Here is a 23,202-nt window from a genome sequence, read left to right as displayed (position 1 = left end):
AATTTCTCTGTTTCTTTCAACAGCTTTTCCTCTATGCTGGAATCATTAGCCCAATATATGTTTCTGTCTCTCATTAAGCAATCTTTTATATCTCCAAAAGTACATGTGGATGCCAGAGTATGTGACTGTAAGGCAGGCATCTATTCCACCTTCTGTTTCTTGGGTTCAGATAAAAACAGAGTCACATTCCTTCTAGGGTCACCGTATATCAAATAATTTTATCTGCTGCTGCAGTGTTTTAAGGTATTATGAGTACCAACAATGTCTCATTCACTTCTCTTTTTTACCAGAAGCAACAGTAGAACTGTTTTCTCATACTTTTCTCATCTTTACCCTCCCCAGCCAGTGCTTTATTCAGTATATATCAGTACTGTTATGCTTGAGTGAGGATTCCTGGTAAGGAAATTCAGTTTTCTTAATAAGTTACTGTCTCCTGGCTGTTCATTGCCTCATTGCTGCTTGCTTTCTCTCTTTAAAGCTCTTGCTTTATTTGTTTTTCAGTAATGGTTTATTCTTGTTGTCTCAGTTTCACCTGACTGTTGTATCACACTGTTCGTTACTGCATAAGGGGTAATGAAATGAGAGTGTCCCACATTGGTGAAGTCCAGTGGTACTCTGTTGAAAGAATTACCCGCAGAGATCATTCAGTTGCCATTCACATCCCAGCCACAAGCATACGAACTAGCTCTTTTATGATTTCTCCAAATTTCTTTTTCCTCTTAAGATCCGTGGTTCTCTCTGCCAGCTCCATGTCTTGCTCAGCAAGGATATACTTGAGAAGGCCAGAAAGTAAGAATCTAATGAATTTCTCTGTACTGGTAAGGTAACAAAAGACTGCATTTTACACCACATGCAGGCCCACAACAACTGCTGTCTTCATTTCATGGAAGCTGCCCATACTCCCTTAAGAATGCAAGTATTCCAACAATCTATTTTAAACTAGTTACTGAGAAAAATGTTTTAACACTTACACAAAGCACTGAAAGCTGAGTGTAAGACAGACTGCAAAAGAACATCTCCCCTGCAACAATAAGACAGAGTTTGTGTCATTCAGGACTTTTAACATTGCAGCCAGAAACAAGGGGTGAAGCCAATGCACAATGTCACTGATTGGTGACAGCCCCTAGGACAAGCAGAATAAAAGGGGGTGGGGGGAAATCCCCCGAAGATCGTTTTCTTTTTCAGCTATTTGTGCATGAGCTATTCTGCGTGCCCTGTAATTTCAATGACCTCCAAGCCTCCCTAGGATTATGAATACCTATTGTTGACTTAATTGGCAGAATAACAAGAAACATCTGCCAAACAAACCCAGTTTCTTAACCTCTGCTGGTCTTCAACACATTATGACTGTAGGGGAAAGAATAATGCATTTTGTCTTAATGAACCAGCCTGGGCTGGGTGCTTTCATAGTCTGGGGAGCCACTTCCAGCATACATCAGAGAACCAACATACAACAGAGATTTCACAAAGGCTGTCTTGCTGTCAGGTGCCCATCTCACGTGGCCCACGGAATACATACATAATACTAATGCTAGAAAGGAAAGTCAGAATTAGATGGATGAGAGAAAAAGGTCTTTCTTGCTAGTACACATGTTTGGAGGGAGCTGGGTCAACACACAGGTAGATAGAAGATTCAAGGAAGAAGTAAATGAAGATGTTTTCAATTCTGAATAGAATATAACGAATAGTTGAATTGGAAGGTACCTAAAACGATCATCTATTCCAACTACCTGAACACTTCAGCGAGCCTGTGGAAGGCTGGATCTGCTGGTCATGATTGTGTGAAGCTGGACTTCAGCAGGCTACAGATGGGTTAAAGCCTCTTTAACACCTCACTCAGCTCCACCCTTAATGCTTTGCTGTCATCAAATGGATGAAAGAGTGAAGTTTATGGTCAGGTCTTTTGAATTCAGATCGCAGAAAACCACTGTTCAAGATGTGTAGGTTTCCTTGTCCACATCATATTCTGGATTTCATAGCACCCATAAGCCAGGAAAAGGTCTATTTCATGGTATAGTTCTACAGCCTCAATACTCCCTACCAGCTGAAGTTCTGACAGAAGAGATATCCCCTACATCCATAAACCCTGTGTGAAGAACTTCAGGGTAGAAACAGGTAATGCAACATCAGGTGGAGCACCATGAATTTCTGTTCCAGTTTAAGAACATCGGAGTAGGGAAATGTCCCTGGGGGCATAAGTAGGTCACAGGGTGACTATAAGCCACAAATAGGATACAAGCAAATGCATCTTGTGTGTCAGGCAAGAAAAGCAAGCATTGTGCAAGGCCCTGGTGAAAACTCACCTCTACTGCTATGGACATTACTCATTCCTTGGGTTCAAGAAAAACAAATCCCATCTGGGATGAAGGCAGCCAAAGACTAAGCAGCTGAGGAGGGGCATGGAGGACCTACATAAGAAGACGACTGGAAGGAGCAACACAGAGGCTGAGAGGGTTGCTATCACTTTGAGGAAGGTATCAAGAATGAAGGCCAAAAGAGGAAAAGAGCTATTGAAGTGCAAGAAAAAATATGGTCAAGAACACAAAACAATTCAGGACTTCTTTCCAGGGAGATGATCTTACTATAAAGAACAGTGTAGTAGCAAATGTCCCTTGGTGCACTGGTAAGAAATGGTGAAGAATGCAAGCTCTCTACATCTCTGCACAGTTCTTGTAGAGAGAAAAAATCCCTTTCTTTCACCTCTGGCATCACCACGACCAAAAGAATGTCTTTGGTATAAGTGTCCTGATTTACACAGTCTGAAGGCAATTACCAATTTTGGCACCAATGGGCAAAATGACAAGAACAGTAACTCCCTTACTCTTTCAGTCCTCCAAATACTAAATCCTAAAGGAAAACCAGATTCGCCAGGGTTTTAGATAAAATCTGAACATCTTCCCACCAAAGGAGGCAGGAAAAAACCTCTCAGAAAGGTTAAAGTCACAAATGAGTTCTGAAAAATTTACCCCAGAGCTGAAGTGTCTTTCGTATCCCAAATACACACAGTCAATGGGTGTGTTTAACAGAGCAGGTGCACAGCTTGGTTTCAGTGGGAAAAGGGGACATGACAGCAACAGCTGCAATGAGCTTTTTTATGATTTGGAAATGCTGTCATTTCCCTGGCTGTTCTAAGTCTCAAAATCATGAGGCTTTCCACCAAACCAATGTCACCTCTGCACACTTGTCTTTAAAAGATGGTCTTATTTCCATGGTGGTCTCTTTGCACCATCCATTCCAGATTATGGCTCTGGTTACACTCTAGCTTTCCTCCAGGCTGCAGTAGCCAAAATAACCCCTTTATGCCCCACAAAAAGAGATTGTGTCCAGACAAACCAAGGCCCCAGTCTTCCTTGCTCTGGCGAGTGGCAAAGGAAGCGCCAGGGCCATCCAGCAGCTGTGCCCAGTGCACGGCCACCAAACGGCAGGGACAGCCCCTGGGCCTCCTGAGCACAGGGACTGCCTCAGGGCCCAGCAACCTAAAGGTTTCCTCCATAGGGTGCTGGGCGGAGGGCTGGCAGGCAGGGCTGCTGCGGGTGGGGCTGCATACAGGGGCCCCATCACCCCCATGTCACAATGCTAGCACCCGGCAACGCAGCGGTCACAATGCCCCGGGCAGGATAAAAAGGAGCAGCCTCCCGTGTCCACTGCCAGAGCTGGCCTGGGGGCAGCCCGAACACATCCCCGAGGAAGGCCTTGAGAAGCTGGTGGAATTCCTTGGTGGGGAGCGAGGGAGGAGAAGACTGAAGGCTGGATGAGGCTGCTGGACGAGGCTGCTGGAGGTTCTCTACTGCAAGACTCCTCTTTTGGACGGAAACCCTTCTCAGCTGGACAGCAGTGGTAAGAGCAAGGGAATGACTTCTGGAGGAGCACTGCAGAGCTCGCTGTCTTCATCCCCTGCAGAGCCAGGGCCAGCAACGGTAAGAAATAGGATGCAGACATGTTACCAGGGGTCCCAGTGCTTTGAAGCAGCCCCTGGTGTCCTGACAGGCACAGGAAGGATTCTTGCCCCCAAGGTCCATTAGGACAGAGGCATATGGGCACTCTGGGAAGTCTGGGAAGTTGAGCACAGCCCCTCGCAAAGGCTTCTTGGGGCTACTTTGTCCTCAGTGCCTGCTGCTCCTGCTCTACCAAAGTGGGCCTCGTGCTCTGCTCAACCCCCCTTAAGCAAAAGAACCTACCTCAAGAATAACAACCTTCCTAAAACAACTAATGTAAAAGAAAAAAAACCTACCTAAGCCGAAGAACTACACAGAACCTAATGAAGGGTAAAGAAAGCAACCAACCCCAACCAACCAACCAACAAATCTCAAGCAACCAGTCTCAGCCAACCAGCCTCAACCACCTAAGCCAAACCACTTAAACCAAGTGACCTAAACTAACCCAAACAACTCGAACCAAGACACCTAGACCAAAAGCCTAAACCAAAATCTAGCAGCGAACCCTAAAGTACCTTCCTGAAACAACATCCACCAAACAGCCTCATAAAAACAAGAACTACCAAAACTCCTAAACCAAACAATAGAACTCAGCCTTAAAATGACACCAAACAACCTCAAGCCACCAATTCACCAACCTCAACCAAGCTAGACCAACAAACCTAAATCCAGCAGCATAAGACAACCAACTGAAACCCAACTTCAACAACCCCACACCAACCAAGATTCAGTAGCCTACATAAACACAACCTGCAAACAACCTACCTCAAACAACCAGTCCCAAAAAAACACCCTCAAACAACTAACAGAAACCCAGCTATAGCAACCACCTCAAACCAATTGACCTTGCACCAACCCAAACACCAGAAAGCAAACCTACTTCTAAAACACCCAACCTAAAATAATCTAAATAATCTAAATCCAATGACCTAAACCACATTAAAACAAACAAGCTCAACCAAATGACCTAAACCAACCTAAACCAAACAAAAACCCCCATCCTGAACAAAGCCAGCTTAGAACATCCCACCTAAGACTACCAACCTAAAATAACCTCGATCAAAAATCACCTCAACCAACCATCCTAAACCAGCCAACCTTAACCAATCGGCCTTCAAGAACCAGCCTCTAACAAACACCCTCAAGCAACCTTCCTCAAAAAAACCTAAAACCACCTAAACAACCTGGACCAAGATACCTCAACTAAAAGCCTAAACCAGACTAACACAACCAACAGCAAAGAACCTTTCTGAAAAAACATCAACCAAACAGCCTAACAAAAATGAGAAAAACAAAATCACCTAAAACAAACAACACAAATCAACTTTCACAAAATGACATTGAACAACCTAAACCAAGCTAAAACAGAAACCTAAAACAAAGTAACCAAAGACCGCCAACCTAGGCAAACTTAACCAACCTTCAACAACCTAAAACAACAATGTTTAAATGCCTTACACAACCTACAAAGAACCTAGAAGTAACCTAGAATCAACCTCATACAGCATCAACCAACCAACCTCACAAATCAACCTTAAAACAACTAATGTAAACAGTGCTAAAACAACCAACTTAAACCAACGTTCAGACAAACAAGCTTCAAAGAAATGAGGTAAAACAAACAAGCTACAAAAAAAAGGAAGGGAGGAACAAAGAAGATAGAAACAAGCTACAAAGAACAAAGAACCGAATGAAGGGTAAAAAAAGCAACGAAACCTAACCAACTGCAAACAACCAACCCCAAACAACCAACCAACAAATCTCAAGCAACCAGCCTCAGTCAACCAGCCTCAAACAGCCAGCCTCAAACCACCTAAGCCAAACCACCTAAGCCAAGCTAAACAACCTGAAAGAAGACACCTAGACCAAAAACCTAAACCAAAATCTAACAGCCAACCCTAAAGAACCTTCCTGAAACAACATCCACCAAACAGCTTCATAAAAACAAGAACTACCAAAACTCCTAAACCAAACAATAGAACTCAGCCTTAAAATGACACCACACAACCTCAAGCCGCCAAGTAACCAACCTCAAGCAAGCTAAACCAACAAACCTAAATCCAGCAGCATAAGACAACCAACCGAAACCCAACTTCAACAACCCCACACCAACCAAGCTTCAATAGCCTAGAAACACATAACCTGCAAACACCCTACCTCAAACAACCAGCCTGAAAAAAACACCCTCAAAAAAGCACATCTCAAATGACCTAAGCCAAACCACCTAAACCAAATGACGTAAACCAACCTAAATCAAGCATCCTCAACTCATCTAAACCAAAACACCCTGGACCAAGCAATCTAAACCAAACAATGCAAAAAAAAGACATCCTGGAACAACAATCTTGAAGCAACCAACCTAAACCAAGTAAGGTTAAACAACAAACGTTAAAAAACCTACAACCATTCTACAAACAATGCATATGGCAAAGGAGGCATCATGGACACCCAGAAGCTGTGCCCAGTGCATGGCCACCAAGTGCAGGACGGAAATCCTGCTTCATCCTTCAGGGAACGGATGCCAGCCTTTCAAGAGATGAGAAGAACCACCAACCCTTACAGGTTCCCCAAGGCTATCAGATCTTTTCAGCTGGACAGCAGTGGTAAGAGCAAGGGAAGGACTTGTGGAGGAGCACTGCACAGCTCCCTGTCTTCATCCTTGCAGAGCAAGGGGCAGCAGTGGTAAGAAATAGGATGTGGAGATGTTGCCAGGGATCCCAGTGCTTTGGAGCAGCCCCTCCTGTCCTGACAGGCACAGGAAGGATTCTTGCCCCCAAGGTCCCTCCAGATGGAGGTACTGGTGCACTCTCAGAAGCCCCTGATCTGGATCCAAGTCAAGGGAGGAGAGGGCTTGAGCAGCTCCTGGAAGGCATGACCAGCCTGTGGGACAAGGAGCCAGGTCTTGCTCACATGCTCAGGGAACAGCCGATCGCCAGCATTGGGGTCAGGAAGGAATTTTCCCCCGGGGCAGATTGGCACTGGTCCCTGGGGGTTTTTTGCCTTCCTCTGTAGCATCGAGCAAGACAACTTTTGAGAGCTCCTCTGGTCCCTTTTGGCTCGGTTCCTGCCTGCTGCTCAAGCATCAGGAAGATGGCCTTCTTGCCCTGCAGCTAGAGGTAGGAAGCTTCTTGAAGTCCCATGACAGGCCCCAACGGTGCTGCTTGTCCTCTGTAACACTGAGCACAGCCCCTTGTCAGGGCTTCTCTGGGCACTTTTGGTTTGGTTCCTCCCCACTGCTCTTGCACCTCCAAGGCTCCACTCATGCGCTGGCTCTCTCAGGCTCTCTTGCCCAGTGCAGGTTTGCAGCCTGAGACAGCTCTACTCTTCCTTGCGCTCCATTCCTCCAGTAGTTCTTGCTCCTGCAAACCAGCCCCTGCTTGGAATGGCTCCAGACCTGCTGCACCATCCAGAGCTGCCACTTTTCAGCTCTGCCTGCGTGGAACACAAGCACCAGACAGTTCTTCAGTTCTTCTCCTTCTCCTTCTTCTTTTTCTATGCATGGTCACTCCTGATCCTCACTCTTCTCATTCTCCTTCTTCAGTAAACAGGAACAGCTTGGTCTGTATTCCTGCTGCTGCTCTTGCAGCTCTATGACTAGCCTTTGCCAGCATGCAAGGGATGCTTTCTGAAGCATCAGTCTGCTCCTAGCTACACATTGGCATTATGTTTATGCTTGTGAGCATCGGCTCTCTAAACAGAGTCAGTAATTAACATAATATAACCTAAAATAAAATATAATATAATAAATTCATGTTTCCACTTGTATCATTTCTGTTCTGTGTCCTTGAAAGTGTTTCTGGAGATGAAAACCCCCTGGTGTTTCATGTAAATAACATTCTCATTATTATTAGAGTCATGATGCTCACAGGGAATAAAACAGAAGTGGAACAGAGTGGAATGGAATGGAATAGAATCGTTCAGATGGAAAGGCCCTGTAACCATCACCTAGTCCAACTGCCTGACTGCTTCAGCACTCACCAGAAGTTAAAACATGGTGTTAAGGACACTGTCCAAATGCCTCTTCAGCACTGACAGACGTGGGGCACCGACCACCTCTCCAGGAAGACTCTTCCAGGGTTTGACCAGCTTTCAGTAAAGAAATGTTTCCTCATGTCAAGGCCGAACCTCCCCTGATGGACACAGCTGAGAGCCATTCCCATGCTTCCTGGCACTGGGCACCAGGCAGAAGAGCTCAGCACCTCCCTCTCCACTTCCCCTCCTCAGGAACCTGGAGACAGCAGTGAGGTCACCCCCCAGCCTCCTTTCCAAACCAGACAAACCCCATGTCCTCAGCCACTCCTCAGAGGACATGCCTTCTAGCCCCTTCCCCAGCTCTGGTGCTGTACTTGGGATGCATTCAAGGACCTTTTATAACCTTTTTAAAGTGATGGGGCCCAGAGCTGCACACAATACTCAAGGTGAGGCTGCATCAGTACTAAAGACAGCCAAGACGGTCACCTCTTTTGACCAGCTGGTTATGGTGTATTTGATGTCCCCAGGATGGGGTTTGCCCTCCTGGCTGCCAGGGCACTCTCTGCTGACTCCTCTTGAGCCTCCTGGCAACCAGCACCCCCCAATCCCTTCCTGCAGGGCTGCTCTCCAGCCACTCCTCTCCCCATTTAGACTTGTGTTCAGCATCATTCCATCCCAAGTGCAGAATCCAGCATTCGCTCTTGTTCAGTTTCCTGCCACTGGTGGTTTCCCAGTGCCCCAATCTGTCCAGATCCCTCTGCAAGGCCTCTTGTCCCTTGGGATAGTCAGTAGCCCCTCCCAGTTTAGTATCATCGGCAAACTTACTAACCGGCATTCAACTCCTGCCTCGGAATCAGTAAAAGGATTAAACAGAACTGGTCGTAGAACTCAAACATATGAACACTGCCAGTGAATGGTTTCCAGCCAGCTGTAGCCTCATTCACTGCAACACTCTCAGCTCTGCCCTTCAGCCAGAGGCTGTTAGGCTCCATTATTGAAGCAGCAACTCTCAGCAGAGCTATATGGATTATATTGCTTCACATTAAATTAATTAATTTCTTCTAATACCAAATGACAATGTACATGGCACTCTCAGCATGTCACGTTCCACAGGGTCTCTTTTAGCATACAGTATATGGAGGGCATGTGCCCACACTACAGATGTCTGGGACAAATTAACATTATCAAAGAAAAACATGCCAAAGAAACCTGAGTGAAGGTGGGAGCAAAAAGCTTTAAGACACAAGATTAGAAAACAAAAATATGAAAAAAAGCATAAATTTAAACTTACCCACTTGTTTACACAGAAAAAATAAATTTCAGCATCATAGAAATAACACAAATACAATATAAAACATATATGGCTTAAATCCATCCTCAAAGCCTATGAAGTAGGAGTACAGAGAAAAGAAGAACTAGTTAGATATATCTTCTCATTTCTGTCAAATAGATTCAATAGCATTAGAAAATACACTTTATGTCATATCCTGTATGGAGAGTGGTCACATAAGAGCGTTAAGTATTCTACATCTACATGTACATTGTCTTAATAATTTGCCTTTTTTCCTGTTACATAGCCCTCTTACAGCTACACAAACGTGAAGCCATTCAGTCATCTTTTGTTTTTATTATAGGCTGAATTTTACCAGTGGGAGAACACTACTGGTAAGTGAACTTTATATCCATTATATCTTAAAAGCCCAGGACAAAATTGTTTTCTTTGCCAGCATACCTCAGTCATTACATCTCATAGTTGCAGTATTTAGGAAAGACTGGAAATATGAGACCTGTGGAATAAGCCAGTGTATAATCAAAAGTCGTAATTCTTTCAAAGGTTATGTGAGTTGTACAATAGTTACATCTGAACCCAGAAATAACTCCTGTATTAAGTATAATGACATTCTCGCCTGGATTGGTATCTACAGCCCATAGGTATTGCCAGTTAAGCAGCTGAAAGAAGCAATGAAGTGGAAATCAGCTATTATCCCAATATGATGAGCAAACCAATGCGCAGTCCTTCCTCCCCAAAGTGGTGTGTCAAATGCCTTGGTCACCAGGAGCAGGATTTAGTTATTTTACAAGATAGGAGGTGGTAATTGTTACACTACTCAAATATAAAAGTAAATTTTGAACTACTAAATTCTCTTCAGGTAGAGACATTAAGCACTAGAAGACAGAAATTTCCTAAATTATGATTGAGTTTTCAATCTCACCTCTTGACTTTTTAAAGAACCTCTACAAATGGATGCTCTTAATATCTCTGTGCAATTATCAGTCAATATACTACGAAGCGTACTGTGAATTGCAATGCTTAAATTTTGCCTTGCATATATTAGATTCCATATTCTACAGTACATTTAAGTTGATTACCAATCATTACTTCTCATTAATTACAGTAAATTTAGAAAAATTATATGACAAAACTCCTGAAAATAGAACTCAAGTCTTCAAAAAAGGGCAGAGCACTTTTGCTGTGGACACGCTTTACTATAAATAAGACATTTGTTTAATTCATTTATCATGAGTTTAAAATTATCCACAACTTTCCAAGGCATTTATCTTCAACAATGTAATCACCATGAGTCATTAGAGCATGTAAATTCTCTGAATGTACCGAATATTTGAAATATTGTTCATAATATTTTTTTCCTGTCTTTGATATCACAGATAATTATAATCACACATAGCTACTGCTCAAACATGAGCAGATAATAAAATGCCATATGATACCAGGGCCTAGGTTTCTTTTTCACTTACAATAACTTCCTTCATACAACATTTTGTAAAAAAAAAAAAAATTAATACTTTAAACACAAAACATTCTGATTTCTGAATCATCTTTGCTTATAAATTATATGCACTGAAACTACCTAATTCTTCTCTCATTACAGTTTAACACCACATAACCTCCACGGGTAATAAGATTGTTATGTTCTATAACAGTATATAATATACATTCATGTATTATATGTAGGTGTAATATATAATTATATTATAGAATTATAATAAATTATTATAATACATTGTTACCTGCTTCCCAGTATAATATTGATTTCTCAGAGTCAGATAAGACTTAGACTTATAGTTTCTAAATACATCCAATGAAGCATATTTATTCATGTCTGGTTACAAGCGGGGAAAAGAACACCAGTCTCTGAAAATATCTTAAAATTGAAAGTATACACTATGCCTCACAATGTAGCAACTGACTGCAAACTTCTCTCATTAAAAACAAAACAAAAGCAAACAAAACCCACACAAAAGCCCCCAAACAATAACAACAACAACAACAAAACATAAACCAACAACAACAAACAAAAAAACCCTCACACAAACAAACCCAACAGCTGAGACTTGAAGACACTTGACAGAAAAATCTAGAAAGTGTGAATTCAGGAAAATAGTATCATCGCCACAGGGAGGCTGGTCATGAGCGATGCTGGTCTAAGGGATGAACCATCTAGCAGTGAGGATCTAAAAGTCATATTAAAGTAGTAAACATGGTATTGCTTGCTTTCTTAAAGTCAACTGGAAAGTTCCAAAGTATCTCCACAATAGCCAAAATTTTGAAAGGCTTAAAATAGGTTGGAATAATGACTCTTAGGCGAATGTCTTCATAGAAAGACACCAAGGGTTTTCTATTAAATTCTGAGCTACTTCTTCGATTTCTCCTGTTTACCTCAGGAGTTTTCTCTACAGTGTCAGTATTACAGAACTACTTGAAAGAGAAGCTAAAATGGTATCTTCCAATCTAACATTGCCATGCAGCTATACCAAAGTTACACTTCACATGTGTATTCACACAACATTCTTTTAGAGCTCATGAAAGCTAGAGCATGGTACCTGAATCTGCCAGGAGCAAAAAGACACATCGACATTTTTGGTTTTGTTTATTTGTTTGTCAAGAGACAAGACAAACCACACATCAAACCAAAAGAGTTTCTATTCATTACTTTGTCTCAGACGAGAACTCATTTTGGCCTATTATTTTGAAGTTTTCACTGAACCTTAACCAGAATTGAAACCTAACAAGTACTACAGAGCAACTGAAATTCAGAATACTGGTTTGACTAACCACTGACACCAACTAGCAAGGACCAAATTAAAGAAGGGAACTGTCTGCACCAGCTGGTACCTGCAAAGCCACAGTTCATTATAGTCCTGAAGGACAAAAGAGTCCAGGAAGGCTGGTCTCTCTTCAAGAAGGTAGTCTTAGAGGTGCAGGAGCAGACTGTGCCCATGTGCCAGAAGGCGAGCTGGTGGGGAAGGCGGCCAACCTGGCTGAATAGACAGCTGCGGCTGGAACATAGGAATAAAAAGAGAATTTATAACCTTTGAAAGGAGAGGGAGGGTACTCAAGAGGAATATAAGAACTCAGTGAGGTTATGCAGGGAGAAGATTAGAAGGGCCAAAGCCCCGCTAGAGCTGAGCCTGGTCACTTCTGTGAAAGGCAACAAGAAATTTTTCTATAAATATATGGGCAACAAGAGGAGGGCTAAGGAGAATATCCATCCTCTGATGGATGCAGAGGGAAACATAGTGACAGAAGATGAGGGAAAGGCTGAGGTACTAAAAGCCTTCTTTGCCTCATTTATAGTCAGAACAGTTGTGCCCCACGTACCCAGCCCCCTGAGCCAGAAGACAGGGATGGGAAGCAGAATGAAGCCCCAGTAATCCAGGAGGAAATGGTTAGCAACCTGCTACATCACTTGGACACCCACAAGTCTATGGGGCCAGATGGAATATACCCAAGGGTGCTGAGGGAGCTGGCAGAGGTGATTACTAAGCCACTTTCCATTATCTGTCAGCAATCTTGGTTAATTGGCGAGGTCCCCGTTGACTGCAAGTTGGCTAACATGACACCCATCTACAAGAAGGGCCAGAAGGAGTATCTGGGAAACTATAGACATATCAGTCTGACCTCAGTGCTGGGGAAGGTCAAGGAACAGGTATCTTGAGTAACATCACATGGCACATACAAGAGAACCACGTGATCAGGTCCAGTCAATGTGGGTTTATGAAAGGCAGGTCGTGTTTAACCAACCTGGTCTCCTTCTACAACAAGATGACGCAACTAGTCAATGAGGGAAAGCCTGTGGATGTTCTGTACTTGTATTTCAGTAAGGCCTTTGACACCGTATCCCACAGCATTCTCCTGGAGAAGCTGGCAGTTCATGGCCTGGATGGGTGTACTCTGCGATGGATAAAGAACTAGCTGGATGGCCGGCCCAAAGAGTCGTGCTGAATGGAGCCAAATCCAGTTGGCAGCCCGTGATGAGTGGTGTTCCCCAGGGCTCAATATTGGGGCCAGTTCTGTTTAATCTCTTTATCAATGATCTGGATGAAGCAATTGAGTGCACCGTCACTAAGTTCGGAGATGACACTGAATTGGGTGGGAGCGTTGACCTGCTGGAAGGTAGGAAGGCCACACAGAGGGTTCTGGACCAGCTGGATCAATGAGCTGAGGCCAACTGTATGAGGTTTAACAAGGCCAAGTGCCAGATCCTGCTCTTTGGTCACAACAATCCCAGGCAGTGCTACAGGCTCAGTTCTTCAAGGAGAAAGCAATTCCCAAATGTAACTCAGCAAATTACAGGACAGTTTTCATCATAGATTTAGTCATATAGGAATCTAAATCTCTTAGTCAAAGCAATGCAGCTTAATTTTTTAGCACTAATTGTGTAATTTCTTTAGAATACTGTCAAATAGCTACAAGGTTATGCAAGTTTGTATTAGTATGTCTATTCATGGGCTGGGAATAGCAGACGTGTGCATGCAGTTGTGCTTGCAGTACGTGCAAGCTGAACAATGGGAACTGGGTATCTGTGCAGAATCAGCTTTGAAATTTTGTTTGCTCCACACGTTTATTTGTAAATTGCACGGCCTCTCTTCACAAATGTGCCTGATTTTATGTTCCTTCTGATGTTTGTAAAAACAGCTTGCAAAGAATATTAAAAAGCTTGTTCTAATCTGCAAGCCTCTGCCTCATTTCATTTCTGTATCCAGTTCAACACACATGAGGAACACTGTGCTTACACACAAATCAATATAAACTTTTTATTGGTCTGCTACAGGCACAATCTCTAAACAACTTTAAATTAAAGCAATGAACTGACATCAAATTTTAACATTCATTAAGTTATCAATCCTTTTTAATAGAACAATTATCTGCTTTTTATATGGGTAAACTATTTTTACATACTGCTATGTTCTGTCTAGTTTCAGACAGCCAAAGAGACAGGGATTCTGTGTCTTCTTAGGGGACTCTGTTCTGTACCTTAACAGACTCTGTGTCAGGAAGATTTTTCTAATCAGTTCTTGACCCAATGCTGAATGTTTTCAATAGACCTTGGATTAAGCTAGTTCACAACTCCGCTGTCTTGGTTTAAACCTTTTGCACATGACAAGCTTGTTTTATTTGCAAAAAAAAAAGCCAACAAAACCCAAAACAACAAAAACCCGGAACAAACCAACCAACCAACCAAAAAATCCACACCAAACCGGTTATTGTTTAACAGAACAATATTTGCAAGTTTGGATAAAATTTGGTGAATAGTACCAGCTAAAGAAAAATCTGGAAAAACAAAATGCACACAGTCATAAAACATTTGAAAAACTCTTGAGCATTTCCTACCACCCCAGAACCCCCAAAGTGCTGCAGAATAACTACCAAAATTGCAGGGGGCAAAAGAGGTGGCAGTAATGCTTTGTTTTTCATAACCCAAATTATTAAGGCATCATTTGGAATATTCAAGTCTCAGGTCCAAAACACCATGCTTCTTTTGAAGCAGGGCTTTTATGCAAGGAAAGTCTGCTGGTGAATGTATTAACACTAATAGCAGGCACAAGTTTTATAACAGGTGAAGCGGTTGTTGGATTCAAATTTACCCAATCAAATTGTGTCTTGACTACATAAAGGGATGTAGAGAGACAAGAAGCATCAAAAACATTGTTCTCTTTTCTATTCGTATTAGGAAAAAAAAAGGTATCTGAACAAAAATATCCTGAAACACAGGCACTTAAATGGAAGTATATATATGGAAATAGTCATGCTGACAGAGTCTTCAGGATTAAATTGGCAAGCAAATTAGACATGAGCTTGAAATGCAGCATGACAGCTAGATAGATCAATGTAATTTTTACTACATGGGCAGAAACCTCATATCTATAAGTTAGGCAATACTAGTTGTTTTAAAAGACATTTTGATGTGACGTGGGATTAATTTCTGGGCAGAACAGTACTAGAAAGAGCTGTGGGAAGTACAAGGAAGAGGAGCAAAGATAACTGCAAGTTTGCTGTGGTCAAGACAACTTCAATGTGCCCTACTTCAGGAGCTACAGATAAAAAAGTTAAATATATGTAAATTTACTAACCCACAACAGGTACATGTTGACTCACCTGAGGAACACGATGCCATCCAGAGAGACCTCGACGAGCTTGAGAAGTGGGCCCATGTGAATGTCATGAGGTTCAACAAGGCCAAGTGCAGGGTCCTGCACCCAGGTCAGGGAAACCCCCGGTATCAATACAGGCTGGGGGATGAAGAGATTGAGAACAGGCCTGTGGAGAAGGAGTTGGGGCTACTGGTGGACGAAAATTGGATGTGAGCTGGCAATGTGCAATTGCAGCCCGTAAGGCCAACCATATCCTTGGCTGCATCAAAAGGAGCACGGCCAGCAGGCGGAGGGAAGTGATTCTGCCCCTCTGCTCTGCTCTGGTGAGACCCCACCTGCAATTCCGCATCCAGCTCTGGGGCCCTCAGTACAGGACATGGACCTGTTGGAGAGGGACCAGAGGAGGCCACAAAATTAATCAGAGGGCTGGAACAGTTCTTCTGTGAGGACAGGCTGAGAGAGCTGAGGTTGTTCAGCCTGGAGAAGGGTCCAGGGAGACCTTATTGCGGCCTTTCCATACTTAAAAGAGGCCTGTAAGAAAGATGGGGACAGGCTTTTTAGCAGGGCCTGTAGTGACAAGACAAGGGGTGGTGGTTTTAAATTAGAAGAGGGGAGATTCAGGCTAGACATAAGGAAGAAATTGTTACAATGACGGTGTTAAAACACTGGTTGTCCAGATAGGTGGTAGATGACCCACCCTGGAGACATTCAAGGCCAGGCTGGTTGGGGCTCTGAGCAACCTGATCTAGTTGAAGATGTCCCTGCTCATTGCAGGGGGGTTGGACTAGTGGCCTTGAAAAGTCCCTTCCAACTCAAACTATTCTACAGTTCTATGGTTCTGTTATGTACTATGTATTTCTTATATTATCATTATTATCATTTGGAAAAAAAATGAACATACTTATGCTCTGTAGTTGGGAGTTCTATTATCTCGATTTTTGAGATGAAGAAGTGAGAAATGTAACTTAATGGGCTAAAGAACTTGCCTAGAGTCAGGCAGGAGCTTTGTGATGCACTCTACACAATCACAAAATTTTCCTGTAAATATGCAGTACACTGACTGCAACGAAAAACAGAGTTTCAAAGCTGCTGCACTTTGCTTATACAAAGGACCTGAGAAGACCCAGGCGGATTACCCGACATAGTTTGTCAAAAAGTCATCTAGATGTGACTTCCGTCATATAAATACTTTCACGGGGAGAAAACAAAAGTAGTTAAAGCTCATGAAAGACATGAAAAAAATATTATTGCTCTTTAAAACTAGGTAACATTGAATTATAATAATGGCATGAGTTTTTTAACAATGAACCCAATCAGGCATTTAAAAAGAGGCAGATATTTGATGAATTTTCTGTCTCTTGAGGACTTCTGAATAAGACAAACTGTAGTCAAACACAAGTGAAAGGAGTAAATTGATGAAATTCTATGGCAGATGCCATAAGAAGGCAAACTACATGATCTAATGGCCACTGCTGACCACAAAATTGTTTAGTCCAGGTTCACAGAAAACAGTTTAAGTCCAATCATTCTTTCCATTCACAGAGAGGCAGGGCTTGGGTCAAGATGACATGGAACAAATACAAATAAGAATTAGTATACTCAGTATCCCAGAGATTAAGTAAAATTGTCTAAATGTTTAAAACATATTTTTTCATCTAATGAAACCAAACTTTTTTAGCTGACAGTAGATTCCTTTTCTTATCCAGTAATTATTAAAGATCATAAAGATATACTTACAATTTATGGGTGCTGAAGTAATTTGGCCATTTTACAACGCACCCGAGGCATGCAGATATATCTTTACAGTCACACACCCTGAACTGTGTGAGCACCTGGCTTGTTATAGACTGAAGGTTAAGAAAGTACTTTCCAAGTTACAGTAACTTACATAGAAAGAAGTAGAAAATATGTTTTAAAAGGTTTTAAACTGTTTAAAAAATAGATGTAAACAAAGCTGAATTCTAGGATTGACACAATTGTTGAGAAATTAATAAGTTTATTTGGCTATTTGATTAATATTTCCAGTGGTTTTTTTCTCCCCCAATTAAACAGAAAGGTGATACTATTTCATTTAGTCTCCATAAGAAAGTATTACATCCAGTTTAAAGGAAATCCTAGTATATCTTAGGACACATGAAGGAAAATATAAATAAAATACTCTCCAGTGAGTGAAAGTATAATTACCCATCAACATTCCACAAAACTTCAACCACCATTTTACTTGACTTATTATATACAGAGTAGGAAAATATCCCCACTTGTCTAACGAAATATTTCTATTTCCCCTCCCAATATGGCTGTGTCAGGTCCTGGCAAGAAAACACGTGAGGCAAGACAATGAATTTTGATTGCCACAACTTAAAGAAAGACAGAAAAATATGGGTTCTGCTGAGAGGAGAGTCCAGCTCAGACACCCTGAACAACAGTGCTGGAGAGTCGCTGCCTGAGTCACACACAGCACTGCCGAGCCTGAAAGAAAATACTTCCACTATTTCTTAATTTCCTCCAATAAGTGAAGTCTCAGAACTAGGTAAGAGACAGCTGGTTTTTCTTCCTTAAAACATTAACTTTAAAAGTGTCAACTGTGACCATTCCAGGAGATACAGCAAACTTTAAAATATCCAGTAGGGAAATACTCTGAAAACACACAACAGAGGAGCAAAAATATGAAAAGGTTTGTTGTTTATGTTTTACTTTAAAAAGAATCTTAAAAGATTCCACGTGTCATTCTTTAAAAACATAGACTAGACTTCTCTACATAATCCTGAAGCTTATAATGTATTCCTTGCCGTTCCCACCATCTCTTTTCTGCTTTTGCAATCAGTATAAATATATTGTTTATATATTTATTAAGATTTTTTTTTTAAGTATTTTGAGGATAGCAAAGTGAGCTGTCATACATCATTTCTGCTGGGTTCCTGTAATGGTCCTGAATTCCTCAAAATTGAAATCAGCTCTGTGAATGTAAAAGACATAAACAGTCGGCCCTGATGACTAAAAAAGGCGAATGAGGTAACAGTAATGCCGGTGAAGCTGTTTGTCTCCAATGTACCATAAATAGTGAAGTGAAATTAAAATTTTTCAATCAACATCAGTTATGCACATGCATGCACGCACACGCGCGCATATGAAACAAACTGCCTGATGAGAAGCAGACAGGATCAGAAGTTCAAGCAGAGGTTTTTAAAAAAAAAAAAAAAAATTGTTGGGATTTTTTATGTTTTTGTTGTTGTTCCTATATTGTGGGATATCCTAGCTGCAGGAAACAATGGATTGGAGTACAGACTTCCTTAATTTCCTGCAAAATTCACCCATGTAGAAGTCACTTTTCTCTGTAATATATCTAGTCCTACTGAAGCTTCTTCCACTACACTTATATTAAATGATCAAAAAGAGATAGCATGTATCACTAACAGCTATAGCTGCACCCTGTATTGAAATGTACTGATCAAACACATAGATACTTTACTGTTATTTCCACAACTGTAACTGCTCTTCCCCATACATGGAGAAAATAGGTATAGATACATATAAACATACATAATAAATAGGAATACACATTTAAAATAGTAAATAGAGTTTTTCCAAGAACATCCTTCCCTTAGAAATCAGATTTTTTTTCCACTATTAATTAAGATCTGAAAAACTGCAAACAATGAGTAAGATAAGACACAGAGAGTGATTTGTCCAAGACAAGGAAGAAATCTATGGCACAGCAAGAAGTCCTATTAGATTTCTTGCCTCTTAGTCTTGTTCCTTAAAACCATTCCTCTAAGAGATTGATCACAATTAGTCTCCATGGAACCACAACGCCATTTAATGAATCATACAACAGGAAAAGCCTATCTCCGAAAAAAAAAAAAAAATTCTTTCCTGTTTCAGTAGTATATTTGTAATGCACAGTGACAGGAGAAGACCGGAAAAAGGGACATTTCTCCTGAGCCAGTTGATTAATTAACATAGATTGCCTGAATTCAGTCCAAGAAATCTATGCCAAGGAGGAATCCTGTACTGACTTTCCTAACTGAGCTTGGAGCAGTCCCCCAAACACATTCTCTCAAGACCACAGAAGGAAATCATGAACCAGGTATGAAAATGGCCTTTCTGAGCAATACCAACATCCTTGATGCAGATCCTGGGCCAAAGGACAGAAATAGTGTTTATCAGCTCAGGAAATGGGGATGAGAAGAATGCACGATATAAACATTATCAATACTAGGAATAGTTGTTTTGTCTGGAAGAGGTGTTTTACACAATTTTTGCAGTTACATTGTTTCCTGTTTGATGAGAGATGATTCTGAAGTGTCGGCTTATATCCAAATCCTCAATTCACTAAGGTTTAGATGGGGTCAGAAATGAGGTTTATTTCACAGAGGTTCCTGCTAGTTAATAAATTCTACAAAGGCTGGTTTGTTAGGGGCAGCTGAATGCATTGCGTGTTTTTCGAAATAAAAAACAAACAAACAAACAAAAAGAAAACAACCAACCAACCAACCAAAAATAATAATTAAAAAACCCAAACAAAACACCACACCAAACCCAACCAAATAAAAACCCACAAACAAGCACATAAACCAAATATATTACAAACACTTTTTTGACTAAAAAAAAAAAAATCTACTGGCAACTTTTAAAAGTCAACATTAGACACTAGATAACACAGAAGTTGAAAGTATTATTATTCCAGTTTCTTAAACCATATAAAATAGATGAGAATGGAAAAGGTTTGGGCAAGACTGCATGGCATCCAAAAGCTTTCTCTACATAACCAGTGTGGGTTTGTGTCCACCATGCTCCAGACTGAAACAGAATCAATTACCCAGTGGCTCCCAGAAACCCACATGCTACTGCTCTTCAGAAAAGTCCATTATTCTCTCACAAAGTAGTTCAAGACTAACCCAGGTGCTAAAGCTTCTTGAAATTTCGTCCCTTCACTTAACTGTATTGTCTCTCTGCCACCCAGCATCACCCACAATCTGCTACTCTATAAAACATCTCTCCCCTGTCACTTTTTGCCCTCAGAAGTACTTTCTGTGCTCTACATTTCCAGTTTTCTTAAAACTCTGTCATTTCTCCTCCAGATCTCTATGGGAAGGGCTAAGTGCAACAGAGCTGAGTGAGAAGATACTGAGATTAATCACAGAATAAGAACATAAACTAAACTGCTAAGGACCTCAGGAAGTCTCAAGTCCAAGCTCCTGCTCAAATCAGGGTCAGGTCTGAGGTCACATCAGGTTGCTCATGGCTTTGTCTAGTTAGACAGGTCTTGAAAACCTGCAAGAACAGAGCCTGCACAACCTCTCTGGGCAAGCCGTTCCACTGCCTGGCTTTTGTCATGATGAAAATTACTTTCCCAATATCTAGTCTGAATCTCTCTTGTATCTCATCCTCCCACCATGCAGTGCTGTGAAGAGTATGGTTCTTCCCATTGATAACCTCCCTGTAGGTGCTGGGGGGCTGCTGCCAGCCCCCCCCAAAGCTTCCTTTTCCCCAGGATGAACCAGCCCCTGTTTCTTAGCCTCTCCAGCTGAGGTTCTGCAGCTCCTGATCATCTTTGGAGCCCTGCCCCAAACTAAAGATGATTAAGCTGACTTCAGATATGGAGCCAGAAGATATTCATCAGTATAGTCCTGCAACCAGAGGGACCAGTCCTGTGAAGAATGAGTGCAGTGCAGTGCCAGGCCTTTGGGACTCAAGCAAGGTTCTCTCACAGTATTGCACCTTCTATATACATGGTATGTCAAGTGTATCTATATGTATAAGAAAAATCAGCTCTAGAATAACTTCATGACATGAATATGCTGAATGGTATATGTAAAACATTATCCTAATGAAATCACTCAAATACCATAGAACCCCATTTTTCTTTAAAATGGTCTTACAATCTTTTATACAGTCATTCTTAGTCAGACATGATGAACTCCCTTTTTCACATCGATTCATGAATCTAAGATATCTTTACACAGTATATGTGCAAAGACATTTTTCAATGAATACTTAAAGCAAGACATATAAAAATACAGGGTCTGCATCACATCTCTCCTACCATCAATATGCTTTTTGAAATGGAGAAAAAATTGAAATACATTTTTTATAATGCAACTGCTCTCACTCCAGTTCTACCAGTACCTTACAATGTGCTTATCAGAACACATTATATCTCAGGCTGGGAATTATTAAAAAAGGTAAGGAGAAAACCATTGACCAGGTGTGGAAAGAACCAAATTCAATAACCATATCGAAAGATACTTAAGCAAAGGAGGGGCATGAATCACCAAGTCCAACATTTAAAATGTAGCCTACATTAAAATCAGTGGCAAAATCCCTCAGAATTTCAAGATGCAATATCTATCAATATCTACAAAGCGAGGACTCATATACAGATTTGAACCCACTCTCAAACTGGGGACATGCCTGGAACACGACTACTCCAAACCAATGTGTTAGACACAGAGGCCAACCGTGATACTTGTAGCTGAAATCTGCCAGCACACTCTTGCTCAGGAAATGCATGTCACTGCACTCACAACTTTACTTGGCAGCACAAGTCTGACCTCTGTCAAGAGCCTCAAGTGTGATGTCCAACTCAATTACTAAAAGGCACATTAAAATCTGGCTTATATGGTTAAGAAGTAATAGTCACCCATTTTTATTTTGGGATCAGAGTATCCCCAGTCTCTTTAAGGAGAGACATTTTTAGTCTAGTTTCAACACTCACATTAATATCTTAATTAAGCAATCTTGAGCCAGAAACTGAGAGCTTAGTAAGGTTGTTCTTACCAAGTACAATATATTCAAACATAATCACATTGAAAAAAAAAAATGCTGCTGTTTTAGATAGTCATTGGGAAACAGTTTTGTTACTGGATGTCTTCTCTGCACACTCTTCCATGTATTCTTCAGATATATGCCTGACTGGGACAATTCCAGGGTACTTCCACTACCTACCATCAACAGTGTCCAAACTCACTTTTGCCCTTGCATTCTAGGATAGAGTATCGCACTGTCTTTCCAGTGATATCAATAGGTCCATTCTGCTCATACTGAATGACTGTCCTTCACCCCTTCCTCCCCCATCTCTCCCCTCCTTATCCTCCCATGCCAGAAAAGGAAGGAATTCTCCTTTTCCTGCTCAAATATCCAATAATCATTTCAGCCATCTGCTTCAATACAAGAAACTCTTCATAGAAGCCCATCTAAATGGCAATCCATTAGAGATTAAGATGATTTATTTTGGTTTAGTGCAGTGTCACTGTTTTAATAAAATAAAAAATAACTATGGATTTGGGAAGTACTATGGCTTACCTATGTAAAAACTCACTCTCTTGCCAATACATTCTATCACTGCTGACAGACATTAGAACATTCCTTTCATCTCCTTCCTCTTCTTGCAGTTTAACTTATCCCCTTAAGGAGTATTTGCTTTCTCTAAGATAGATTATACATTGTATGCAACGTGAAAACCTTGCACACTTTCTCTACCATCTGCAAGGCTTTTCTGCCCACTTCTTTAAAAATAATTAAATCAAAACCCTTATTAGACTTTTCATTTTGGGTAAATAAACCAGGATTACTCTTCTGTTAGAAACTAGAACAAAAGGATTACTATTTCCAGATATGTACATCTAAATTAAAGAAGCATTTTTTGAATACAATCAACCAAGCATCCAAGCAGAGGAACCAAACGAGGAATGCAAACTGAGATAAAGAACAAATATGAAACATACACATACACACACACAACACCCCCTCTATTCATGCAGAAAACATGATCTAATATGGGATTGATTTCTTTCAAATAACTCTTTCTGCATCCCAGTGTGATTCCAGGATGTGCAAATTAAGATAAATTTTATGGGTCAAATTCTTCTTACCACTACATGTGCTCAAGTCAACCGAA

At 41.2% G+C, this 23,202-nt stretch overlaps 1 protein-coding gene across 1 annotated transcript in view; it reads right to left on the bottom strand.

Moving 5' to 3' along the window:
- Positions 1-23,202, bottom strand: part of SUGCT (succinyl-CoA:glutarate-CoA transferase) — a gene marked incomplete at both ends in the record, with an annotated part of 354,974 nt that overhangs the window by 33,978 nt on the left and 297,794 nt on the right. The gene's annotated exons all lie outside the window — the stretch shown is intronic.

Source organism: Streptopelia decaocto (assembly GCF_964273445.1).
Source record: "Streptopelia decaocto genome assembly, chromosome: 2".
NCBI lineage: Eukaryota > Metazoa > Chordata > Aves > Columbiformes > Columbidae > Streptopelia > Streptopelia decaocto.
The sequence above is the reverse complement of the archived record's forward strand: the minus strand, read 5'-3'. Positions and strand labels throughout refer to the sequence as shown.